General features: G+C 44.5%; 1 protein-coding gene and 1 pseudogene across 5 annotated transcripts in view; both read right to left on the reverse strand.

Moving 5' to 3' along the window:
* Positions 1–4603, reverse strand: part of Slc38a1 (solute carrier family 38 member 1) — a 73108-nt gene extending 68505 nt beyond the window's left edge. The window contains exons 1-2 of one of the 5 annotated variants that reach the window (XM_070039372.1): positions 4213–4603; positions 3466–4013 (exon numbers count right to left, since the gene is read on the reverse strand). The gene's annotated coding sequence lies outside the window, so the exon portion shown is untranslated. Of the gene's footprint in view, positions 1–2711; positions 3333–3465; positions 4077–4212 lie in introns of those variants that run through there. The other 4 variants (XM_070039378.1, XM_070039381.1, XM_070039386.1 and 1 more) reach the window with 4 other exon arrangements.
* A 14865-nt stretch (positions 4604–19468) lies between these two features.
* Positions 19469–20146, reverse strand: LOC138836347 (charged multivesicular body protein 5 pseudogene; annotated as a pseudogene).
* Between the last annotated feature and the right edge of the window lie 5572 nt (positions 20147–25718).

Genomic DNA, 25718 nt, shown 5'->3' on the forward strand with positions numbered 1-25718 from the left:
GGGACCAGAACTTGGGCAGAGGGAATGGAGACAAGAAGACAGACTTGAAGGGGCCTGGGAAGAATCTGGCCTCTGCCAGAGAGTTGAGCAAGAAAAGCAGAGCAGAGAGAGTACCAATGGTTACAACGTAAGGAGGGGAAAAGCTAATAGGAAATGGACTTCAAAGTCTGCTCAACAAGACTCTAAAGAGAGGAATGAGATGGCTTGGCCAACATTTCTTCCCAACAAGTATTTATTAAGCAACTAAGATGTGCTGGATATTAGAGGCACAATAAGCAAGATCAGGTTCTTGCTGATCACCAAAGGGGATGTTTCAGCTATCACCCAAGGGGAGGCAAAGGCAGCATAGAACAACCAGGCATCAGTCTTAGTTCATGGAACAACCTCACCATTGCAGTTTGAAGCCAGCCCAGGTAGTAAAGTCAACAAAACTCTCTTCTCCAATTAGCCACAAACACTTGGAAGTGGAAGGGTAGCACAAGTGGTAGCGTACCAGTATCAGAGCAAAAAAATTCAAGTGAGAGCTCAGGGTGCTGAGTTCAAGCCCCAGTACCAGCATACCCACACACACATACACATCAGAATATGCTTAAAGAATGGTGAATGGGCCGGGCGCTGGTAGCTCACACCTGTAATCCTAGCTACTCAGGAGGCTGAGATCTGAGGATCGCGGTTCAAAGCCAGCCTGGGCAGGAAAGACCATGAGACTCCTATCTCCAATAAACCACCAGAAAACCGGAAGTGGCGCTGTAGCTCAAGTGGTAGAGCGCTCGCCTTGAGCTGAAGAGCTGAGGGACAGCGCCCAGGCCCAGAGTTCAAGCCCCACAACCGACAAAAAAAAAAAAAAAAAAAGAATGGTGAATGGTAAATACGTGGCTGAGCAGTAAGACTGCCTGCTTAGCAAGCATGAGGCCCTGAGTTCAAACCTCAATGCTGACAAGAACAGTAAATACCTTTCAACACTATTCACCTCATCTGCTGAATTATATTACAGTCAAAGCAGAGGATAATAGGTACTTGCTGTTCCTTCGGCAGGACTTCTAATTATTCAAAGAGTTGAGCCTTTCTCATTTATTCAGGTTTCAGGACAGGTGTCAGTCCTCACACAGCCCCTCCTAGTGGACTGCCCAATGGCAAGTATTCTCTACAACACACCATATGGTTCTATTTCTCCATTGCCTTGATACCTGGCATATATTCACACACGCATTGCCATGGGGTTATTTTGTTGTTGTTGTTGTTGTTTGTTTGTTTTTCATTGCCATGTTTTGTATCTCCCACAAGAATGGACCTTCACAGAAGCAAGAACTTAATCTCATTAGTTGGTGCCAGCCACACAATAAGCCTGCCCTGAAGGAAACATTTATTGAATACAGAACAATTAAAGAGGGAGGAAAAAGGCAAAAAAAAAAAAAAAAAGACCTCAAACCAAAACATACCAAGAATTAAAAGACCTTGAAGAGCCCACGTTTGTCATCCTAGCTACTCAGGAAGCTGAGCTGAGACTTACAGTTTGAAGCCAGCTCAAGCAGAAAAGTCGGTGAGACACTGATCTCCAAACAACCAGCAAAAAACCAGAAGTGAAGCTGTGACTCGAGTGGTAGAGCACCTGCCTGGAGTAGAAAAAGCTTAAGGGACAGTGCCCAGGCCCTGTGTTCAAGGCCCAGTACCATCCTGCACTTACACACATGTACACACACTTCCTCAAAGCAAACCACACACACACACACACACACACACACACACACACACACACACACACACACACACACACACACACACACACACACACACACACACACACACACACACACACACACACACTTCCTCAAACCAGTCCTGTTTCCAGTTCCTCAGAACAACAGAGAATTAAGACAAGGAAGAGCAAAGCCATGTTAAGGGAGAGATTAAACCGAAATCCAGAGGAGTAGCAGACACCACAGCAGATCAGGGCCCAGCTAGATCAGGAGGGCACCCACCCAGTGTAAGACATTTGACAATGAGGCCAGCCAGCTGCCAGAGCTCAGGTTTTATTTCCGTTGTCCTTCTGACGTCAGAAAAAGCACGAGTTGCTGCTTAGTTTTTTTTTTTCTATCAAGGTGACAAATTACAGCCCAGCTGGGCCCTGAATTCAGCAAGCCATAGATTTCTTTCCTCCTACCTCTTATTTTGAAAATTGCAACAACGACGACCACGACCACGACAGAAACCAACCGCAAGGCTCGCTTTAGAGGTGTCTAATTTCCTTCCAAACGCAAATGCATTCATGGTTTCTTAGGGGCAGGGCTTTCCGCCCCCCCCCTTCTTTCTACTCTAGTCTACACACCATTGATCACTCTAAGAAAAAAGGGTCCCCCGCAACAGTTTTGCTTTCCATGGGAGACACAAGCTTCTGACACCCCCCTCCCCACTACACCAAGCCACCGGGCCCTTCTTCCCCCCAGGTCCGCACCGCTGAGAGACACAAAGGATTCAGACGATCGCCAAACTCTCCCCAGCTCATGAAAGACGCGCAAAGCGGATATCGGAAATTCTCCCCCCCCCCCCACTCCCAATGTGCGTCCTTGTAAAACCCGAGTGGCCTGGGCCAGCACCCGAGGAGCCCAGGGTCCCCTCAAAGGTCCTCCTTCGTGGGTGCTGAGAGCCCTGACACGTGGGGAGGTGATGGATGGTTAGGGGGAAGAGAGGGGTGCACCAGAGATCAAACTCACGCCTGGCATCCCAGCCACTCGGGAAGCTGAGATCTGAGGATCGCTGTTCGAAGCCAGCCTGGGCAGAAAAGTCCCCGTGAGACTCTTATCTCCAATTAACTACTCAAAAAAAAAAGCCTAAGTGGATCTGTGGCTCCAAGTGGTTGCGCGCTCGCCTCGAGCGAAAGCAGCACAGGGGCAGCCAGGGGCAGCCAGGGACAGCGCCCAGGCCCAGAGTTCTAAGCCCCAAAACAAAACAAACAAACAAAAAACATTGGGGGAAAAAAAGAAAAAAGCGCGTTTTCCTCCAGGTGTCCAGCCGGCTGGCTGGAAGGCCATCTAGGGCCAGGTTTAGGCACGTGATCCCGGACCCCAGGGTGAGGGAAGAGGGGCGCTCAGCCCTGCGCCCCCCGCGTGCGCGCGCGCGCGTCCTGGGCAAGCAGAGGCCTTTGTTCACCGACCCTGCGGATCAGGCTGTAGCAAAAATACCAAGAAAAAAAAAAAAAAAAACTTCCCCTTTTACTGCCTTTCCAATGATCAAGCACCCCTTCTGGCGGGAAAGGCCAGTGACATGCCAGCATCCTTTAGTATCCCCTCATCCCCTACCCCTCAACCTGAGGAACAGAGATACGCGATGGGGAGGGGGGAAGCAACGTGCTCCTGTTTAGTCCTGCATCGTGGCGCAGCGCCACCCTCCCTCCCACCCCCCTTCCCCGGTTAGCCCCCTCCTTATCTCCCCCCCTCCCACCCCAAACCCTCCGGGTCAGGGACCCACCACTGGCTAGATCCTGGGAGCTGCGGACTCAGGAAATTCTCCCCCCCGAAATGGGGGAAGGGGGGAGATTCGGATCCCCTAGACGCGTGCTTACGCGCTCCGCTCTAAGAAAAGATACTGTGTCTTTCAAAAGATGATGGAGAGCCAGGTCTCTTATCTCCAGTGTAATTCTTTTCCGTGGCTTCCGCGGGGCTGGTCTTCTTTGGTCTCTCCTTCAATGGTCTCTGATCACCTCTGGCTTTCTAAGCCTAAGTCTCATTGAAGATTCATGAACCGCCACGAGTTCGTCCCAGAGGTGCTCAACTTCAAGTTTGGGGTCCAACCCTATCCCTGACTTATGACATCTTGCCGGTGTGGCAGGCTAGGATCTGAAGCTGGATGCCCGTGGCCAGGCGCCCACGGCGTCCCCACCGTCCTTCTCCGATGTTCCTCCCCGCAGTCGGATGTCCTTTGTGTCACTGCCCGGTCGTGGGTGGGGGCGGGGAGGGGCGGAAGGTCGGCGTGGCGGATTTTCCCCAGAAGGTGGAAGGGCGCAGGTTTCCAGCGACCTTCAGGAGCAGGAGGAGTGGCGTGGCGGCCCAGCCCGCGCGGCTTCCCTTCTACTTTCAGGGCTGATCGCAGGGGGGGGGGGATCTACCTTACCACCTCCTCCCCCTCCCCCCCCACACCCTACACACACACACACACACACACACACACACACACACAATCCCCACCCACACGCGGCTCTCGGGCCTCCCAACTTACATACAAGACACGCTCTGGGCGCTGAGGCTCTGGAGTCGCAGGCATTTCAAATCTACTGGGGCGGGGGGGGGATCGCGGTCCTGACACCTCCGTGGCTCTCGGTGGGATTAACCGGGCATGGCACACGCCATGCCCCCGCCTCCAGCGCGCCCTTCACCACCACCGCCACCCCCCTGGCCGCGCGCCCGCTCTTTCAACCCAAAGCCGCGTGCGGCGCCGCGCAGTCCCTTCGCATAGTGTCCCCGCTGCGGCTGGCGCCCCGCGCTGGGTGCGGGCTCTGACGGAGCGGCCCCCGCGGCGGGTGGACACCGAGCATCGGGGAAGGAAGGGGCGAGGGAGGAGGGGGACGAGGCGCGGCTGGGGCGCAGGGGAGGGGGGTGGATTGCGGGGCGCAGACGAGGAGAGCGGAGGCTGCGCACTGCCTGGGCACCGGTTCCCCCCCAACCTCCCCCCTCCTCCCCTTCCTCCTCCCGCGTGCCTTGTAAGAGCCGCGGGCAGCCAGCCTGTTCCGATCTCAGCTCGCCGTGACCGCTGGAGAAGAATGGGGGACCTCCCCTCCGCTCCCCCACCTCCCAGCACCCCCCCCCCAGGGTGGAAGGTGCGGCGGGAGGACGTGGCCCCCGGGGACGGGGGGGGGGAGGGAGGAAGGCGGGCTGGCGTGAGCCCAGGGCGGCCCGGGCGGGAGGGGTGGGGGTGGGGTGGGATGCTGCATTCCCGGGTGCGCAACCGAAGGAAGGAGGGGAGTTGCATTGTGGGAAGGGCGTCTGGTGCGGGTGGCCGCGGGAGCCGCTGGCTGGTCGGAGTTTTTTTTTGGGGGGGGGGGTCTGAAGATGAGGGCGCGGATGGAACCGCGGGCTGGCTCCGGCCACAGCATCCACAGACTCGCCCCGGGTGGGCCGGAAGGCGCCCCAAGTGGTGGTGGGGGAGTGCCGATCGCGCGGACACCTTTGGAAACGCTTTGTCCCTGATAGCCCGCAGCGGGGCGCGCTTCCCCTCTCCCCCACCCCTCACTTCCCTTCCCCCCCCATCCGAGACCCGCACCCCACGGCCGGCCGCCGGCCCCCTCCGCGCACTGGCCGGGCGAGCTCACACCTGCCCGCCTGGGGGGAGGGGAGGTACGAAGGGACACCTAAAGGGCCTGGCGTCCCCGGGGTTGGGGTGGGGGGGGGAGTGAACTGGAAAGAGGGGGACCCAGGTGGAGAGTGGGACCAGGGGCGACTGGACCCCATTTCTCATTTCCCTGTGTACGCTTTGTTCCAGACGCAACCCCTTGTCACTGACTGGGCGCACACTTCCTCGCCGAGGAGTTGGTGTCTCCTTAAAATGGCGACAGGAACTCCCACCTGCGCGGCAGCCGGTGACACTGTCACCAGCGCGCGGACGCGCAGGGGGGGAAACCGGAGCTTTTTTATTTTTATTTTTTTTTAATTGTCAGGGTGATTCAGTCTTCATGTTCCACCAAAACAGGAAAGAGAAGGTGAATCATAATTCATACGTTAATCCACCTGGAGTCTTTTTAAGCCGGCTGAGTGGTCACTGTCATGCAACTGGCCGTAGCTTTTGTCCAAACACATTTTGATGGTTATTATTAGGGTAATGTAGAGATGTTTGTTTGATGGTTCATAAATCCGGTACTGAGTGCATTTCTTTTGGGGGCCAATGTCAACCCTTCTTTCTCTCTCTCCCAGTGGCCATAGCTTTAAAAAAAAAATAGTTAGGCGTTAGCTGTTTAATCACCTCTGGGTGATTACAATTTAGACCACCAAATTTAAACTCTTTTTTTACTAAAATGATGTCATGGAAGGGCGGTAAATGGTTAGATCAACAGCAGCTTTCTGAAAGAACCCTTTTTTGCCAGGCATTCATGCTACCATTTGAGGCACAGAATCCTTTTTGTAAGGCAGATTCTTGTCCATACCTGAGAAACCCAAGGTCAATGCAAACAGAAGGGTAAAATAGACAGCCTTGCTCTGCAGATAAACAATCTTGTTTTTTTTTTTGCTGGTCCTTGAGCTTGAACTCTGGGCCTGGGTGCTGTCCCTGAGTTCCTTTTGCTAAACTAGAGCTCTACCACGTGAGCATAGCACCAAGTCCAGCTTTTTCTGTGATTAATTGGAGATAAGTATCTCATGGACTTTCCCCAACCTGACTAGCTTTGAACCATGATCCTCAGATCTCAGCCTCCTGAGTAGCAAGGATTGTAGGTGTGAGCCACTGGTGCCCAGCTCACAATCTTTTTTTTTTTAAATTCAACATTTTTATTGTTTCTTTTTTCTACTTAACCTTTGTACCAGGGCAGGGTTCCTAATTCCTTAAAAAAAATGGGGAGGGGTTGGGAAGGTGGCTCAGTGGTAGAGCGCTTGCCTTGCATGCCTGAGGCCTTGAGTTCGATTCCTCAGCGCCACATAAGCAAAAAGAAAAAAGCCGGAAGTGGCGCTGTGGCTCAAGTGGTAGAGCGCTAGCCTTGAGCTGAAGAGCTGAGGACAGCGCCCAGGCCCAGAGTTCAGGCCCCACCACTGGACCCCAAAAAAATTGGGGAGGAGTGGGTTTTGCAGGTGGTGGCTAATAGGACAAACAAAACACAAATACTCCATAGGTCACCAGAAAGCTGGTTCATCTTTCTTTCTTTGTAGAAGCAATGAATGATTTTAAGTAGGATACATCATGTGTAGGATGCATCTTGTCTAAAATGCATCTTACATAAGATAGGAAATCTGGGTAGGTAAAACAAATAAGCCTGTAGAAATGTTTGCTTTATTAAAAAATACATATATTCTTCATGGCTGGTGCTCTACCACTGAGCCACACCTCCAACCCAGCATTTTGCTGGTTAATCAGAAATAGTGTCTGGGAAGACTTTTCTGTCCAAGTTGTTTTTGAGCCATGTTCCCCAGACCTCAGCTTTGAAGTCACCAGTGTCTGATGCCCAGTTACTCAGTCCCCTAAACCTAATGTAGAGGTCTTTGAAAAAATATCATAAAGATGATTTCCTTTTGTGTTGTGTGTTTATTCAGATAAAGCGACAGACTGTATGTTTTCCACATTGTCTATCATTTAATCCTCTTAACACACTTCGAAGGACACACCATCCTACTGTGTGATTTCAAGGTTAAAAAACATTCATCCCAGCCCAGTGCTGATAGCTCATGTGGGTAATCCTCAGGAGGCTGAGATCTGAAGATCCTGATTCAAAGCCAGCTCAGGCAGAAAATCTATGAGACTCTTAATTCCAATGAACTACTCAAAAAAAAAAAACAAGCCTGAAGTGGCTCTGAGGCTCAAGTAGCTAGCCTAGAGCCAAAGAAGCTCAGAAACAGCACCCATGCCCTGAATTCAAGCCTCAGAATGGGAAGAAAAAAAAAATCATCCCAGGTCCACTCAGCTCTAATGGACACATCAAGAGTCTTGTGCTCCTGGATTCTGGAACACTTGTCTTTGGAAGGCCATGGGAAGGATCCTAGGTTACTCTGCCTTCAACTAGGAACCACAGAAGATGGACTCACTACACAATCTAGGGAGTCCTTTTGCTCTGTGTTTTATTTGCAAGTGCCAAGGACATTGCTTGCTAAGATTGAATAGTATTTATAGTCATTTCCTAAATGAGTAGTTTATCCAAAATGGTATTAAGATAGGTCATATGAAGAGGTCTTATTGCAGACAACCCTAAAGAATTGGGAAATTCCCTGTAGCTGCTCTGAAATTAAGCCTTTAGAATAGGAACCCATATTGTTAAAAAAAAAAAAAAAAGACTGAGATAATTTCACCTGTGCATTTTTTCCAGAAGCCTCCATAAACTCTTTTCTGTGTGGTTTCAGGAAGGTGAGGCAGCTTTACGAAGAGAAACCAATTGTACCCCTAAGAGGATTGAACCCCAACTTAAGCCGCATCTGCTCCTATCCTAGTTTGCCTGGCTTCAGCAGCCAGCTGTGGAAGGGGCCACTACCAGCTGCTTACCCAAAATACGTGCAGCCTTCCACGGGGGCTCAAAGCCTTCCAGACACATCTGGTCCAGTACCTGCAGACTTCTTGTGTAGTAATTTTGTGTAATAAGATCAAAACTATTTGCCAAAGATAAATTTGCTTTTTTTCCCCCATCTACAAAGGACTGAGAATAACCTAACTTTTTTTTAATTGCTATTTGAAAGGTGATGTACAGACCGTTACAGTTACAAAAGTCAGGTAAAGAGTACATTTCTTTTTGGACACTGTCACTCCTTCCCTGGTGCTTTCCCAGTTTTTCCCTCCCATCTCCACCCACAAGTTGTGTAGATCATTTTCCACATAGTGTCCAGTGAGTACCACTGCTGCATTTGTTCATCCTTTGTCCCTCCATTTCTGGGCCTTCCCTGCTCTCCCAAAGACAGATAAATGAACAAACAATACAAAAAGAAAAAACAAAAACATCAACAAAGAAAAAAAAAACCTTTTTGTTTCCCTTTCCTGGAGTTCATTTTGATAAATATTATTTTGTCTGATCGGAGGCACATAGAATAACCTGAATTTTAACCATGATTATCAAGTAGGAGGGCTGGTAGCTCAGTGGCAGAGAGCTTACTGAGAATCACAGAGCCCTGATTTTGATCTTCAGCACCACAAAAGAAGAAAAAAGAAAAATAGGGAGGTCTATGAGTGAGGTTATTTTGGAAGAAGTATCCTACACATTTCCTAGGTGGAACAGATGCACAAATACCACCTTGGTAGAAAAATAAGTTGCTTATTCTGAAATCAGACTTTTATTCCTGTTTGTATAGTCTCTACCCTAAAACGGCCAGATGGTCCTTAAACTGGGTTTTGTTTTCTTGATTAATGATTCATATTTTGTTTGTCTGATGAACCTGTTTTTTCTTTCTTGTTTTGGCCATCCTTGAGATTCTTTAGCTTTCATTCATTCATTCATGACCATATGTGCACACTAGACATAGTGAAGTAGTCACAGTGAAAAGTAAATACTTTGCAATGAAAGAAAACCCTGCTGTAGATACCTGACATGGTGTGGCCTGAGCTTCCTTGGTGGGTGGCATTGTGATAGGTTTGCAGCTGTTGTTGTAACAATGTGTGTGTGTGTGTGTGTGTGTGTGTGTGTGTGTGTGTGTGCATGCGTGCACACGTGAGCCAATCTTGGGGCTTAAATTCATGACCCTGGGCACTGTCCCTGAGCTTTTGTGCTCACTCAAGACTAGTGCTCTACCACTTAAGCTGCAACTCTACTTTTGGCTTTTTTTTGGGGGGAGGGTGAGGCGGTTAATTGGAGATAAAAGTCTCATGGACTTTCCTGCCCAGGATGACTTTGAACCTGGATTCTCAGATCTCAACCTCCTGAGTAGTTAGAATTACCGGCATGACCGTGACCCTTAGATCTTTTTGCTCAAGGTTGGGAGCTGGAAGCTATCAATGTGCTATGTGATACTAAAGTCATTCTGGGAAGAAAGAACATTTTGTATTTTCTGCTGGGAAGGCAATGTTTGGGGGTAAAAAGTTGTTTGGGGTTTTACTTGTCTTTATAGCTGATGGTATTTGAAGAGACAAATCCTATTTCTAAATACTCTATTTTCAAATACAGTAACATGATTTACTAAGCTAAGCTTTCACTCTAAACAATTGTTGTTAAAATAAGAAACAAGATAATTTGCAGTGTATTTGATTTCTGTATTTGAGACTTAGGAAGCTGTTTCAAAATCACCAAGGGGGGGTTTTAATGAGATTTTAAAATTTCATAGTCTGTTGATCTATATTTATGGTTGTTTATATATATATACACACACACTTACATATTTTCTAAAATGAAATACTCAAAGTTTGCAATTCAAATGTAATATACCCAACATTGAATCATTCTTTTCTCTCCCCCAAATCCTCTTCTCTAACAAACTTCACCTTGGGAAAGTACATCACATGTGCACAGTTGCTCAGACTACAAGTTCAAGGTGCCTTGGCTCATTTCATTCACTCTTGGCATCCAATTAATTCTGTCCTTTAACACTACATCTCGGGCCTTCTGTGAGTCTTTTGTAAAGTCAGGGTACAAGAGCACCAAGACTCAAATAATTTTACCAATGAACCTACAAACCAGGTGTAAAGAAGAGCTTTGAGGGGAAAAAAAAAGTGGGCTCTGGGAATTACCAAGGGATATGAGGTTACCTGAGGACCATAGAACTCTTCCCAGGAAAGCCCTGATGGACTTTTACCTTTTTGTCTTCCCCTCCTGCCTCCAACTAGTACTAAGGCTTGAAATCAAGATCTGGGCGCTATTCTTTAGCTTTTTTGCTCAAGGCTGTCTATACCACTTGAGCTGCACAGCTCAACTTCTGTCATTTTTGCTGATTCATTGGAGATAAGAGTCTCATGGACTTTCCTGCCTGGGTTGGCTTCAAACCATGACCCTCAGATCTCAGGCACCTGAGTAGCTTCTATAATAAGGATGAGCCTCCAGCACCTGGCTTTTTGTGAGGCTATTAATAAGGAGTGGTTGGTAGACATGATCTAATATGTATTTTCTTTTTTTGTTGTTGTTGTTGGTCATGGGGTTTGAACTCTGGGCCTGGGCATTGTCTTTTAGCTCTTTAGCTTAAGGTGAGCACTCTACCACTTGAGCCACAGTACCACTTCCCTAATGTGTTTTCAAAGGAAAATAACCAGCCTTATTACCCCCACTCCTAAATCTGTTTGTCTACTCCCCTTCCTCTGTCTCTCCAACCATTGCTAGCTACTTATGCTTCTCCATCAACTCATTCCTGAGTGGACTCTTTCAACAAAGCATTGATAGCACATCTCATTATTCAAAACGTCTTAGTTATTAAGGAGTACTATACACCAGGTGAACTCAATCAAATTGCCTCATATGCATATACGTAAGTATCAGAATGAAATCCCTTTATACAATTATTTATGCTAATAAAAATTGATAAGGGGGCTGGGAAAGTGGCTCAGTGGTAGAGTGCTTGCCTTGCATGCATGAGACCCTGGGTTCCATTCCTTAGCACCACATAAGCAGAAAAAGCCAGAAATGGCACTGTGGCTCAAGTGGTAGAGCACTATCCTTGAGCTGAAGAGCTGAGGGATAGTGCCCAGGCCCAGAGTTGAGGACCACAAAAATGATAAGGGCTAGGTGTATGACTTAAGCAGTAGAGCTCCTACCTAGCAAGCAGGAAGCCCTGAGTGCCAACTCCAGTACTGCCAAATACAATTTTACAAAGCTCAGGGCTGGGAAGGTAGCTCAGTGGTAGAGTGCTTGCCTCACATGCATGAAGCCCTGGGTTCATTTCCTCAGCATTACATAAACAGAAAAGGCTGGGTGTGGAGCTCTGGCTCAAGTAGTAGAGTGCTAGCCTTGAGCAAAAGAAACCCAGTGCGTAGACCCTGAGTTCAAGCCCCAGGACTGGCAAAAAACAAAAAACAAAACAAAACCTCAAAAATTTAAAAAGTCTAAGTTATACCTAGTATGGATTGAGAAGAATATATTTATGCTATTTTTTTTTCTGGTCATGGAGACTGAATTTGGGGCCTGGGCACTGTTCCTCAGCTTTTTAGCTCAAGGCTAGCACTCTACCATTTGAGCCACAGCACCACTTCTGGCTTTTTCTGCTTATGTGGTGCTGAGGAATCAAACCCAGGGCCTCATGCATGCAAGGCAAGCGCTTTACCACTGAGCCACCTTCCCAGCCCTATACTATTATTTATTAATACATTAAAGACATTCGCAAAAAATAAAAATGCAAAAGCTATAGTGTTACATTTTAGATTTATTTGTCCACAATACTTTATTCTAATTCCCCATTTGAATATTTTGGTAAGAGAAATTTTATTTAGTATACTTTACTATAAATAAAATCTTTTTTTAACACTTGCTATAGCAATTCACAATTCCAAACTGGTCAGTGGTGACTCACTCCTGTAATTCTAGCTCTCCAGGAGACTGAAATTTGAAGATCACAGTTCAAAGTCAGCCTGGGCAGGAAAGTCCATGAGACTCTTATCACCAATTAACAAGCAACAAACAAAAGAATGTAGGTGTGGCCCAAGTGGTAGAGCGCCAGATTTGAGCCAAAAAGCTGAAGAACCCAGCCTCAGTACCTGCACAAAAGAAAAAGCAAAACCCAAATGAGCTTACATGTTTCTCTACACTGAAATTATTTACAAAGACTCCCTTCCCAGTGACAGATGCCACATTTGAATGGTTTTCATATACATAATGGAAGCTTAATACATGCTTATCGATTGGAATCTCTATAAGTATTTCTTGATTGACTGAGTAAATCAAATATTTACAGTTACATAGGGCTAAATCTTTTTATATTTAATTTACATTTCATTATGTGTTTCTTACACAAACTATCCACTTTACATTTAGCGAAGCTCTTAAAGTTTAGTAACCTATATAACACAAATCAAAGTATGTATTAGCTACTTTTGGAACTTAACTATTTGCTATAACCTCATGTAAATACATTACAATTTTAAAACTTTGGACATGTCTACTGAATGTCACTTTTATATGTGTGGGTCCTGGTGTTTGAACTCAGGGCCTGGGCACTGTACCTAAACTTTTGTGCTCAAGGCTAGCTACCACTTGAGTCAAAACTTTACTTCTGGCTTATTTTTGGTGCTTATTTTTGGAGATGAGTCTCCTTCCTCACAGACTTTGCTGCTGAAGCTGGCTTTGAACCACGATTCTCAGATCTCAGCCTTGTAACTAGCTAGGATTACAAGCATGAGCCACAAGTGTCTAGCCTGATGTCTTTTTTTTTTTTTTTTTTTGTCAGTCGTGGGGCTTAAACTCTGGGCCTGGGTGCTGTCCCTCAGCTCTTCAGCTCAAGTCTAGCACTCTACCACTTGAGCTACAGTGCCACTTCTGGTTTTCTGGTGGTTAATTGGAGATAAGAGTCTCATGGAGTTTCCTGCCCGGGCTGGCTTTAAACCGCGATCCTCAGATCTCAGCCTCCTGAGTAGCTAGAATTACAGGCGTGAGCCACCAGCATCCTGCCTGAATGTCATTTTTTAAAAAAAGAAGTAAGTGGATACAATCATTATATTCAATGTGCTTATGTGAAAATGGAATCAGGTAATGTGAGGGGAGCAGTGGGGTTGGGGGAAATGGGACAGAATGGTGAAAGGGGTGACATTCATCAAGATGCATTGTTCTCATAACCTGACATGTTGAATTGAAATTCCTTTGTAAAGCTACTTAAAGATAATTTTAATGTGAAAAAGGGAGTTTGACCTGAATTTTAAAAGTAATATATTTAGTGGAACAGTTTTGTAATTTATGCAAATTACCTACAGAATTCAGAACTCCAACCACCTACAAATCACCCTTTCTTAATAGCATGCATGAGTTTTGCTTCCAGAAGTACCTGGATACAGGCCAGCAATTCCCTAAGTCATATTATTGGTATGAAATGAACATTTGTAGACTCCATTTACAAATGGAGTCTAATTAAATGTTGTGCTTTAAAAGAAGAGTTACAAGTTAATTTGTTCTGTTATTTCTGCTTGCTCTTCTTATAACAAAGAATATTTAGGCATAATCCAGTAGTTCAAATACAAGCCACTTAGTAATATTAATTTAAGAATTAGCTCAACAATTCTGTCCCTCTATCCAATATTCTTACTCAAATTAAAAAAAAGAAATGCACCAATTTTTCCTTCTCAATGTTAAAAAGGAATGGAATGGTTAAAAACAAAACCTATATGGCCATTCATTATTTCATTCACTCATACAAGGCATATCCTCCAAATTAATTGCCTTCATGTCATTTTTATCTTAGTCTCATCAAGGAAACTTGATCCTATGTGTTGTTTTGTTGTTGTTGTTGTTGTCTTAGACAAAAGAGTGTCTTAGACTTTTCTGTCCAGGCTGGCTTTGAAGCTTGATCCTCAGATCTCAGCCTCCGGTGTGGCTAGGATTACAGCTGTGAGCCACTAGTGCCCAGCCTACATTCATTTTATTTATTTATTTTTTTTGTCGGTCGTGGGGCTTGAACTCTGGGCCTGGGCACCGTCCCTCAGCTCTTCAGCTCAAGGCGAGCACTCTACCACTTGAGCTACAGCGCCACTTCCGGTTTTCTGGTAGTTTATTGGAGATAGGAGTCTCACGGTCTCTCCTGCCCGGGCTGGCTTTGAACCGCGATCCTCAGATCTCAGCCTCCTGAGTAGCTAGGATTACAGGCGTGAGCCACCAGCGCCCGGCTCATTTATTTACGTACTTATTGATTTTTTTTTTTGTTAGTCATGAGACTTGAACTCAGGGCCTGAGTGTTATCCCTGAACTCTTCTTGGTGAAAACTAGCACTCTACCACTTTGAGCCAAATCTCCATTTCTGGTTTTCTGGTGATTAACTGGAGATAAAAGTCTCACAGACTTTCTTATCTGGGCTGGCTTCAAACCATAAGCTACTCTCCTGAGTAGCTACGATTACAGCCACCACCGATGCCCAGCTCTACTGTTACACTAACGATTCTGTCCACTAATGTGCATATTATTTTATTACCTACATAAATTTATTTATAAGTCATTTGTTATGTGTTTTACTGTCACCCAGGGCCCAAGTCTTTTCTTATTTTTCTTAGCTATTTTTGTCTGTTTATTATTCCAGATAAATTTTAGAATCATTACTAAGCCAATAAAACACTGGAACTGGACTTTTGTTATGCCTGTAAATCAATTTAAATACACACATAAAACATTTGCAACAAAAACACATAAAATATCTAAGAACTCCCTGTCAAGAAATGTACTTGTCCTCTTTCTGGTTTGGGGTTTGTTTTTTTAAATACAAAACTTTACTGATATGTAAATGAGGATCTGAATACATTTGGAACCACTCCATATTCCCAAGTAGTTTGAAGATGTCAGTTTTTCCTACTTAATTTATAGAACTGTAATTTCACATAAAATCCTATAAATTGTTTTAACTAAAGTATGCTGACCATGTTCAGCTAAGACAATCTCTTTTTGGTAAATCATATTTTCCATATTAGGCAGATATAACATACCAACTGTGTGCTTTGGTTTTGGGTTGTTTGAGACAAAGTCTCACTCCGTACTTCAGACTTCCTACAAACTCTCAATCTTCCTGCAATAGGCATCAGAGCACTAGGATTACAGGTGTGAGCCACTAGGCCATTGTATGTATTTAATTTGTTTTGTGTGCTAGTACTGGGGCTTGAACTCAGCACTATTCTTTAGCTTTTGCACTCAAGGTTGATGCTCTACCACTTGAGAAATGCCTTCACTTCTGAATTTTTCCTAGTTAATTGGAGATAAGACTCTCACTGACTTTCCTGCTCAGGCTGACTTTGAATGGTGATCCTCAGATCTCAGCCTCTTGAGTAGCTAGGAGTACATATCTGAACCACTGGAGCCAGGCTACATACATTACTATTATTATTATTATTATTATCTTGCCAGACCTGGTGCTTGAACTTAGGGTCTGGGCACTGTCCCTGAGCCTCTCTGTGCTCAAGGCTAGCGCTTTATCACTTGAGCTACAGTGCTACTTCCAGCTTTTTCTGAGTAGTTTGTTGGAGATAAGAATTTCACGGACTTTCTTGCCTGGGCGGGCTTCGAACCGTGATCCTTATATCTCAGCCTCCTGAATAGCTAGGATTACAGGCGTGAGTCATCAGCAACCAGCTACATATTTTACTTTTAAATATCACAATATAATTGCTAACATTCGTGTGTGTGTGTGTGTGTGTGTGTGTGTATGCACCATTCCATAGGGCTTGAACTCAGGGCCTGAGCACTGTCTCTGAGCTTTTTTTCTCAATGCTGGTACACTACCACTTGAGCCACAGCTCCACCTCTGGTTTTGTGTGTGTGTGTGTGTGTGTGTGTGTGTGTGTGTGTGTGTGTGTGTGTGGTTAATTGGAGATAGGAGTCTCAAAGACTTTCTTGCCTGGGCTACTTTCAAACTGCAATCCCCAGATCTCAACCTCCTAAGTAGCTAGGCTTAATTTTTAACATTCTTATTCCATAGGTAAACAAATAAAAGATGCCACTTGTGTTTTCTAAATGAAACGGGACATAGTGTTGGCCTAATTTACCACCAATATTTGAAAATCAATCAATTAGGTATCGGTCACAGATTGCAATCTCTGGGAATTGCATTTTGAGGTCTCAAAGTTTATGAGAGAGTGCTCTTGGAGGCTTCACTTGAAGGGAAAGAGGAGAGCAGCATTGAGAAGGGGGAGAAGCTAGGCTGAGATGCAGTCTCCGCTGAGGGAGCCCAGCACAGGAAGCCCAAGGCTGTGATGGCCTAGAGCAGTTCTGACTCAAGGGGAAAGGTGACGTATTTTACTCCCCATGATTTGGTCATTGGATGTAAGTTGCTAAAGGAATGTGGCCTTAAGCTCACAGCTCTTCTAGAGAGGGCAGATAAGGCAGGCCTTTTTCCCTGTAGCCAGGCCAACAGCCGGCCTAATAGAGACAAGCAGTGAGTCAATGTCCACTCTAGTAAACACTAAACAGGCCTTATGGTTTCCTCATCATCAATGCCTTCCTTCTTGGTAAGTATCTGTAAAAGTCAACAGCAATTATGGAGACTGTATTTGTATTGCTAAATACACACAGTGAAGTTTTATGTCGTAAATACAAAGCAATAAAAGCAGCACGTGTAGGATTCTAATTTGTCTAACTCTTGAGCTTGCAAATGGGGGATAGAAGAATTTGAATCTCATTCCCTAAGCTTTCCTTTGTGTGTGTGTGTGTGTGTGTGTGTGTGTGTGTGTGGTCCTCCCCAACTTGAACTCCGGACCTTACACTCTCTTTGGCTTTTTTGTTCAAATCTGAAGCCACTTGATCAACAGTCTCCTTCCAACTTTTTGATGGTTGATTAGGGATAAGAATCTTGTGGACTTCCCTGCCCAAGCTGGCTTTGAACTGCAATCCTCAGATCTCAGCCTCCTGAGTAGCTAGGACTACAGGCATGAACCACGGTGACTGGCTATTTAGTTAACTTTTTTTATACTCTCTGTTGAAGTCAGTGCAGCTGGGGATTAGGGAATGGATGCTGGAACTAGGAAGCCTGGATTTGACCCCAGTTCTGCCTAGTGCTGTTTCTGGAAAGTTACTTAACCAACTGGTCTTTGATTTCCTGGTCTGTGAAGCAGGGATCATAACATTTTCTGTTCAGTGTTGTGAAAATGAGGTGAGTTAATATATGTAAGGCCTTTAGACAAATACCCACCACCGTCTAGGAAGAACCATGTGAATATTCATCACTTAGGTTATTAGAGGAATGGACTGCCAGACCATCTGATGCTATAAAACACACAAGGATGGTTCACATCTGTAATCCTAGCTATTCAGGAGGTGGAGTTCTGAGAAATGCAGTTCAAAAAGTCAGCCTGGGAAGAAAAGTCCATGAGACTCTCACCTCCAATTAAGCACCACCACCACCATCACCACCACCCCAAAAAAAGTGGGAAATGGAGCTGTGGCTCAAAATGGTAGATCACTAGCCTTGGGCACAAAAGCTCAGGGACAGTGGGGGGCCTGAGATCAAGCTCCAGAACTGGAACAAAATAAACAAAAACAAAAGAAAACAACCAAGCAACAGCAACAAAAACACATGCGCTTGCGTGCACACATGTGCACACACACACACACACACACACACACACACACACACAAGTAAGCTTAGTGCTAATGGCTCAGGAGGCTGAGATCTGAGGATTGCCATTCAAAGCCAGCCTGGAAAAGAAAGTCTGCTAAACTCCTATCTCCAATTAACCACCAGAAAACTGGAAGTGAAAGTGGTAGAGCAGTAGTAGAGCACTAGCCTTGAGCAAAAAAAAGAGCTCAGGGACAGCGTCCAGGCCCCAGTGTCCAGCTCCATAACCAACAAACCAACCAAAGAGTAAACACAAGTACTCTTCCTTCGGCACACATAAACACAGTGATAAATGCATAAACACACACACATACAATAGTACAATCAGCTTCATTCTTCTCTCTAGGAAAGCAACTATGCACTGCCCCCTGGTGAAATCTTTTCCACTTCAGCTCTTTCACTGGGCAATGGAGGGATTTTATTTATTTAGTTAGTTAGTTAGTTATTTGTGTGCCATTACTGGGTCTTGGACTTGGGACCTGGATACTGTCCTTTTTTTTCCATTTGAAAAATATTTATTGAGTATAAATAAAGTACTATACCTTAAATATCAAGAAATATTCATTGTTGATTACAAGTTAAGCTGTATTACTGAGGAAACTACAGAACCAAAATATCTACTCATGATACAGTAGTGTTAATTCATTATTTCAATATTGAACACAATAATGACTTGTTCGCAAATCACAGGACACAACAAATCCTGTCAAAAAGCCATCACTCTAACCCACCTCTAATACAAAAGAAATTGGTTTTGAATCATAATATTGTCTCAATAATCTCATCTTTATCTCATCAATATCAGGTCACATTGAGACTAAGAGTTACACTGTCACAGAATTTTGTTTGTGTGTCTGTATGTGTGCTGGTACTGGGGGCTTAAACTCAAGGACTTGTGCTGTTGCTTAGCTTTGTTGCTCAAGACTGGCATTAAATCAGTTGAGCCACAGATCTACTTTTGGCTTTTTGCTGGCTAATTGGAGGTCAGAGTCTTATAGACTTTTCATAGACTCTTGTCTGGTCTGCCTTTGAATAGTGATCCTAAGATCTCAGCCTTCTGAATAAGTAGGTTTACAGGAGTGAGCTACCAGCACCCAGCCAACACTGACATAGAATTTAAGAGTCTAATATCCATGGTTTTATTTCAAATTATTATTAATGAATGAAAACCAATCATATAAAGTCTAAGATACTTTTTTTGGGGGGGGAGGTCCTGTCGTGGGGCCTGAACTCTGGGCCTGGGCACTGTCCCTCAGCTCTTCAGCTCAGGGCTAGCGTTCTACCACTTGAGCCACAGTGCCACTTCCGGCTTTTTTCTTTTTTGCTTATGTGGTGCTGAGGAATCGAACCCAGGGCCTCATGCATGCAAGGCAAGCACTCTACCACTGAGCCACCTTCCCAACCCCTCTAAGTTACTTTTAAGGTAGTTTTTCCTAAGAGAAAAAGAATCATATTTTAATACAAAGAAAGCTTCCCCCAAGTAATAAGTTTCTTAATGGAAAAAAATGAATAGGAGCAATGTAATTAACCTTTCTTTCAAAAAAAAAAGCAAAGAACCCTAAATTTGTTATGGCAAATTTGGAAATAATTCCTAATCCCAGAATATGTGTTTATTTTACATGATATGCTTGGATGATGCAAGTCTATGAAGCAGAGATCTGTGGCAATCCAGATTCATCCACCAGGACTCCCTCCTTGTTTTTGTGTCAGTGGGAACACCTTCTGAAATGGCAGGTGCAGATGCTGCTTCATCCAAGGAAGAACTACCTTCATCAGCCAGAAGCTCATCACTGAATGCATCCAACTCTGCTTCTAGGTCATCTTCATCTAATTCTGGGGTGCCATAACTTCGACTTAGTGCTCCTTTGATTTTATTTGCATCTTCCATTGTATCTTCCAGCTGGTCTTGTAAATTCCCAGTCTGGTTGATTTTCACTTGCTTATATGACTTCTTTCATTTCCTTTACTCCTAGCTTCTTTGCATCCACCGTGGTCTTGGTGTCTTTTAATGACTGGATGGTATATTTGCCTTGCTCATGTTGAAGACTGTTGGGCAAGGGTATCCTGCTGATGCTTATACATTTGCTTTTGCTTTAAAAACCCATGGGGCTTTCTTCTTCACCTTGGTCTTGGCAGAACCCTCTCTCATCTTTTTGATTTGATCCTTATAGCTAGCTATAAGCATCCAGCTAGCTAGCTCAGCAGCCAGCCAGGAAATCTTTTTATCAATGGAGTCTGTTCTATCTATCTATCGTGCCAATGCAGTCAATCAGGCTGGGCGGCAGAGCTCTGAATTTCGCTTTCCCGAAGAATCAGTTCATCTTGAGTGGCCGACAAGAAACCCAAACACTCTTGGTGCTGTCCTTTAAGTTTTTGCTCAAGGCTAGCGCTCTACCACTTGAGCCACAGCTCTACTTCCAGCCTTTTTTTTTTTTTGGTATTTAATTGAGATAAGAGCCTCACAGACTTTACTGCCTGAAGTGGCTTCAAGTCATGATCCACAGACCTTAGCTTGTTGAGTAGCTAGGATTACAGGCATGAGCTACCAAGTGCCTAGCTTGAAGCCAACTTCTGTAAGAGACTTTAAGGACAAGATAAGACTGGAGAAATGAAAGGCCTGGGTCACAGCCAACTCTGCACAAAAGTCATCATGGTGCACTCCTTGTTTCCCTCATCCTGTCTCCTTCTGCCTCACCCATCCTTCACTGCCACTTGGGGCCTCTCCTATATCCACAGCCTGTGTTCAGTGAATTTCAGCAACCAGTCCTTGCTCAGGTATGAACTCTAATGAAGGGCTGTGCTGATAAATGTGGCTATGCAACCTCATAGAGCCATGCCCACTCTATTACTCCCCACTCTCCAGCCCTCCTCTTCTTCTTGGTCTATCCCCCATGGGAGTGAAACCTGCAGCAGGCGGCGCAGTGGGACTCTACTCTACCTGCTTCTCCTTTGCAAGAGCTAGAATTATATAAGCCAGGCTCCAGGGACAGAGCCAATGATAGCTGCTATGTTCTCATCTGGCATTTATTCAATCTCTTTGAATTCTGTCCCACAAGAAACTTTCACACTTACAGATGAAATAAAAGGGGAAGTGTGTGTGTGTGTGTGTGTGTGTGTGTGTGTGTGTGTGTGTGTGTGTGTGAGAGAGAGAGAGAGAGAGAGAGAGAGAGAGAGAGAGAGAGAGAGAGAGAGAGAGAGAGAGAGAGAGATAGGGGGGCGGTTAAGTCCTGGTGGCTCATGCCTGTAATCCTAGTTACTTAAGAGACTGAGATCTGAAGATGGAGGTTTGAAGAGATCAAGCAAGGCAGTCTGAGACTCTTATCTTCTATTAACTACCAAAAAGCTGGAAATAGAACTGGGGCTCAAGTGGATGAGTGCCAACCTTGAGCAAAAAACCTAAGGGGAAACCACAAGTTTAAATCCTGGTACTGGTCAGGAGAAAAGGGAGGAAGAGGAAGAAGAGGAGAAGGGGGGGGATAAGGAGGAAGAGAAGGAGCAGGAAGATGTGGAGGAGGAAGTGGAGGAGGGGAGGAGGAAATGGAGGAAGAGGAGGAGGGGGGAGTAAAGGGAAAAGGAGGAGGAGGAGAGGGGAGAAGAAGAGGAGGAGGAGAAGGAGGAAGAGGAGGAGGAGGGACCAGAGGACACCTTAAAGCATTTCAGTAAGGTTAAAAGCCAGGGGCTGGTGGCTCACACCTGGATTCCCTTGTACTCAGGATTTTGAGCTCTGAGGGTTCATGGTTCAAACACAACCTGGGGAGAAAAGTTCATGAGACTCTTTAGCTCCAATTACCCAATACCGAGTCAGAAGTCAAGCTGTGGCTCAAGTGGTAGAATGCCAGCCTTGAGAGAAAAGGCAAGAGTGTGAGAACTTGAGTTCAAGCCCCAGCACTAGCATTTGAAAAAGGGCACTAAAAGGAGGTTTATGTAAGGACTTGATATTCCCAGGAGGTTTAATGAGGTCCTTGAATGGACTGAATTTGCCAGTGACACGTACAATGTCAGAGAGACCAGTGGCCAGCATGCAGGGCTAGGATGCTGGGATTGCCCTTCCCCCATCTCCTCCCTGTGACAATTCTGTCATGACTTCAGTGAGGGCTTTTCTAGTCTCTTGACACTAGTTCTTTCATTTCAAGCCATTCTGTACCCCTGCCCTGTCCTTCTCTTCCTGCCTGCCTGACTTCTACCTCCATTGAAGTCTGTGCCATTTGACAGGCATTCTAGATTTGGGGAAACAGCTTCTCATACAGTCGCTCTGGAGCTCCTCTGCCATGCCTGGGTAAACCCTTGACAATCTCTTCTTCCCTTTCTCAATAGAAGTGTTTCTTCTGCCCTCAATTATTCCCTGCATGTATGTTGGGGATATGTCCTAGACTTTGAAATTGCAAATATCTTATCTGTTCAGTTGGGCTGTCCAAATGAGACTCTGTGTCCCCGTTTTTGCTTGGAGAAGGTACTGTTCTTCTAGAAGACACTCTGAACCCCAAAGTCTCTACTTCAGACTCTGGATCTTGTTCCCTTCCTCCCTGCTCACCCCATCACAACCTCATAAATACTTCAGTGACCTCGGAAGGCCATGAGGATGGACTACAGAAGGGATAGGCAATACCTGACCTGGAATACAGTGAGGAGGGGATATAAATAAGCAATCATAAGCAGAGCATCTGGGGATCACATCTGTGATCCTAGCAATTCAGGAGGCTGAGATCTGAGGTTCGCAGTTCAAAGCCAGCCTGGGCAGGCATTATCAGTAGACAGAAGAAAGAGAAGAGAGCCCAGAGAGGGCCTATAATTAATATGAAATTGGAAAAAAGGACTCTGCTCAAATTTATCCTAGAATTCCCTGCAACATTGGATCTTCCTATTTATTGACAAATATTTATCTTCTGATTTATCTTCTGCAGATTATTTTTTATTTTCTTTTGCCTTTCATTAGTTTTTCCCCACATCCCCCACCTCTTTTTTTGTGGTACAGAGGTTTGAATTGAGGCAAGAGATCTACCATGTGAGCTATACCCCTACCTCAATTGACTTTTTTGTTGTTGTTCTTGGCTTTTACTTGGGGCCTGAGCATTGTCCCTGAGATTTTTCCCTAAAGCCTAGCTCTCGACCATTTTGAACCACAGCATCACTTCTGGTTTTCTGGTAGTTAATTAAAGATAAGAGTCTCATGGATTTTGCTGCCTGGACTGACTTTGAACCATGATCTCAGCCTCCCTGAGTAGGTAGGATTACAGGTGTGAGCCACTGGTACCTGGAATGATTTTTATTTTTATTTTTTTAGAGACAGTGTTTCACTAGGTAGCCAGGAACTCATAATCTTTCAGTTTTGGCTCCCAAGATTACAAATATGGACTACTATGTCTGGCTAGTTTTGTTTCTTTCTTAAGAATGTCTACATCAGCTGCATTGGACATTGATGAAAGTGAACTAAGCAACTCAAGGGCAGTGATGGGAGGGAGGGAATGAGATAAAAAGAGGGAAGAGCTGACACTAAGCAAAAAGAAAGAAATGTACACATCACCAGATTTGTAAGAAATCATTTTATTGTTAAAGGTCATAGAGTTCATAAGTTATGTAGATTAAGATAATGATGACTATCATTGTGAAGATTAAAAGGTGTTTGTGACTTTAGCTAAGAATAACTCTGCCACGGTTTTGTAAAATTTATGTAGTCACCTAATCTCAATAAAGAAATATTTGGAAAAAAATAGAAAACAGAATGACCCTCAGGCCACATAGGGCTCTAGAAATCATTTGGTACAAGATAGAACAGTCACACACTTCTGGTATGCTTCTCATTGGTTCCCGTGGCGATCTGCCTGCATTGATAGTTTTGTATGGCCTGTGAATAATATTATAAATATCCAAATGGCCCTTGTCAGGAAAAATAAAGTTACCCATCCTGGGATGAGATGAAGAACCTCATACAGCATTGTTCATCTGTTTAGCTCTTCTTGTCTCTCTGTGTGGTATATCTTTTATATTTTCTTCCCTCATCTGTACCATTAGCCCATTCACATCTGTCTAATCACATGTCTGCAACTGCTCGTTCTTCATTGATTCTAAGCATTAAAGTGGACAATTTCCCTAAGCTTGTGGGTCTTTGTTTACCAGGCTGTTGTATCATGCAATCTATTGATGAACTGGCCCTACTTAAAAAAAAAAAATGAATGTCTACTCAGCTTTTGCTCCTCAAGAAACAATAACACAGCTGTCTGGTGCTACTCATGCCTGTTCACCTCAGCTATTTAGGAAGCTGAGATCTGAGGATTGCTGCTCAAAGCCAGCTTCAGGCAGGAAAGTCTTTGAGATTCTTATCACCAATTACTTACCAAAAATCCAGAAGTAGAGCTGTGGATAAAGCGGTAGAGTGCTATCCTTGAGCACACACACACACACACACACACACACACACACACACACACACACACACACACACACATCAAAAATTTCTCTGAGTGCTTGCCTAGCATGCATGAGGCCCCGAGTTCAACTCCTCAGTACCACATTAAAAAAATACAATTAATAAAAGGGGAAAAAAACATTAAATTAAAAAGCAAATTCCTCTGAGCTGAGGAGCCAGAGACACACAAAAATGGTGCTGCCTGAGAAAAGAGGTTTTCTATTACACTTCATATCCTTGAAATATTTAGGGTCTGATCAAAATCTCTCAGGTCAATTCACAAACTATAAAAATTCATGTTGAAAAATGTGGTTGTGTTTGCCCTTTGAGCAAAGAACACTGCGATCTGATCATTCACCTGAAGCCTGTGTGTCCAGTGATTAGCTCTGTACATAAGTGAGCTTTCCTGTCGACAAGTAGCACAGATCAAGCACCTTTTTTCACAGCTCATTTAATTGACACTGGTTTGGTCTCCCTGTACAGATGGTCCGTTTATCCTTTTCCAGTGCTTAATTCCCACTGAAGCCAGAGTGTGTTCAATGCCCGTAAGAATTCCACTGACTACAGGAACACTAGTGCAAATATTCCAAGCCCACTTTGGAGGGGTGGTTTTGAAGTTATAATATCATGAAGAACACATTAAAAAGATTATTTGCTGAATAGTCAATAGGAAGAGTCAAATAAGGTTAACTGAAAATAAATTAGGAAACTAGTATACCAGATTCTCATACATATATATAAAATACATATGATATATAAAAGAACATATAATATATGATATATATGATGTTATATATATTAGATAGATATAACATCTTTTTGTTTTATTTATGCTGGTTCTAGAGCTTAAACTCAAGGTCTGCGCACTGTCCTTTAGCTATTTTACTCAAGGCTGGTGCTCTACCAATTGAGCTACATCTCCACTTCTGGTTACTGGAACCCAGATCCTCAAATCTCAGACTCCTAAGTAGCAAGGATTACGATTGTGAACCACCAATGCCTGGCTTCTTTTAGTTTTGTTTTATCTTTTTGTTTTTTTCCTTGGCAGTACTGGGTTTTTAATTCAGGGCCTCACACTTACCAGACAGGTGCTCTACTGCTTGCACATACCCAGTCTGTTTTGCTTAATTTGTTTTGACTTATAGGATCTCATAAGTTTTTGCCTAGGCCAAACTACAATCTTCCTATTTACTTCCTTCCATATATACCACATCTAGTTTATTGGTTGAGATGGAGTCTTACTAATTTATTGCCTACACTGAACACAAATTACCATCCTCCTGATTTCTACCTACCGAATAGCTAGAATTATAGGCATGAGTCACTGTACCTGGCCCTATGTCTCACATCTTTTACATTCTAGGAATTTCTGAAAAAGATATTAATGATTATTTTTGTGTGAAGAGATTTAGAGTGATTCTTGCATCTCTTTCAACTGAGTTGCAATTTTCACTTCTTAAATACCAAATTTTACGGGTTGTTTTGGTTTG

This window comes from Dipodomys merriami, unplaced genomic scaffold (genome assembly GCF_024711535.1).
Source record: "Dipodomys merriami isolate MVZ:Mamm:240054 unplaced genomic scaffold, mDipMer1.0.p SCAF_10, whole genome shotgun sequence".
Classification (NCBI taxonomy): Eukaryota; Metazoa; Chordata; class Mammalia; order Rodentia; family Heteromyidae; genus Dipodomys; species Dipodomys merriami.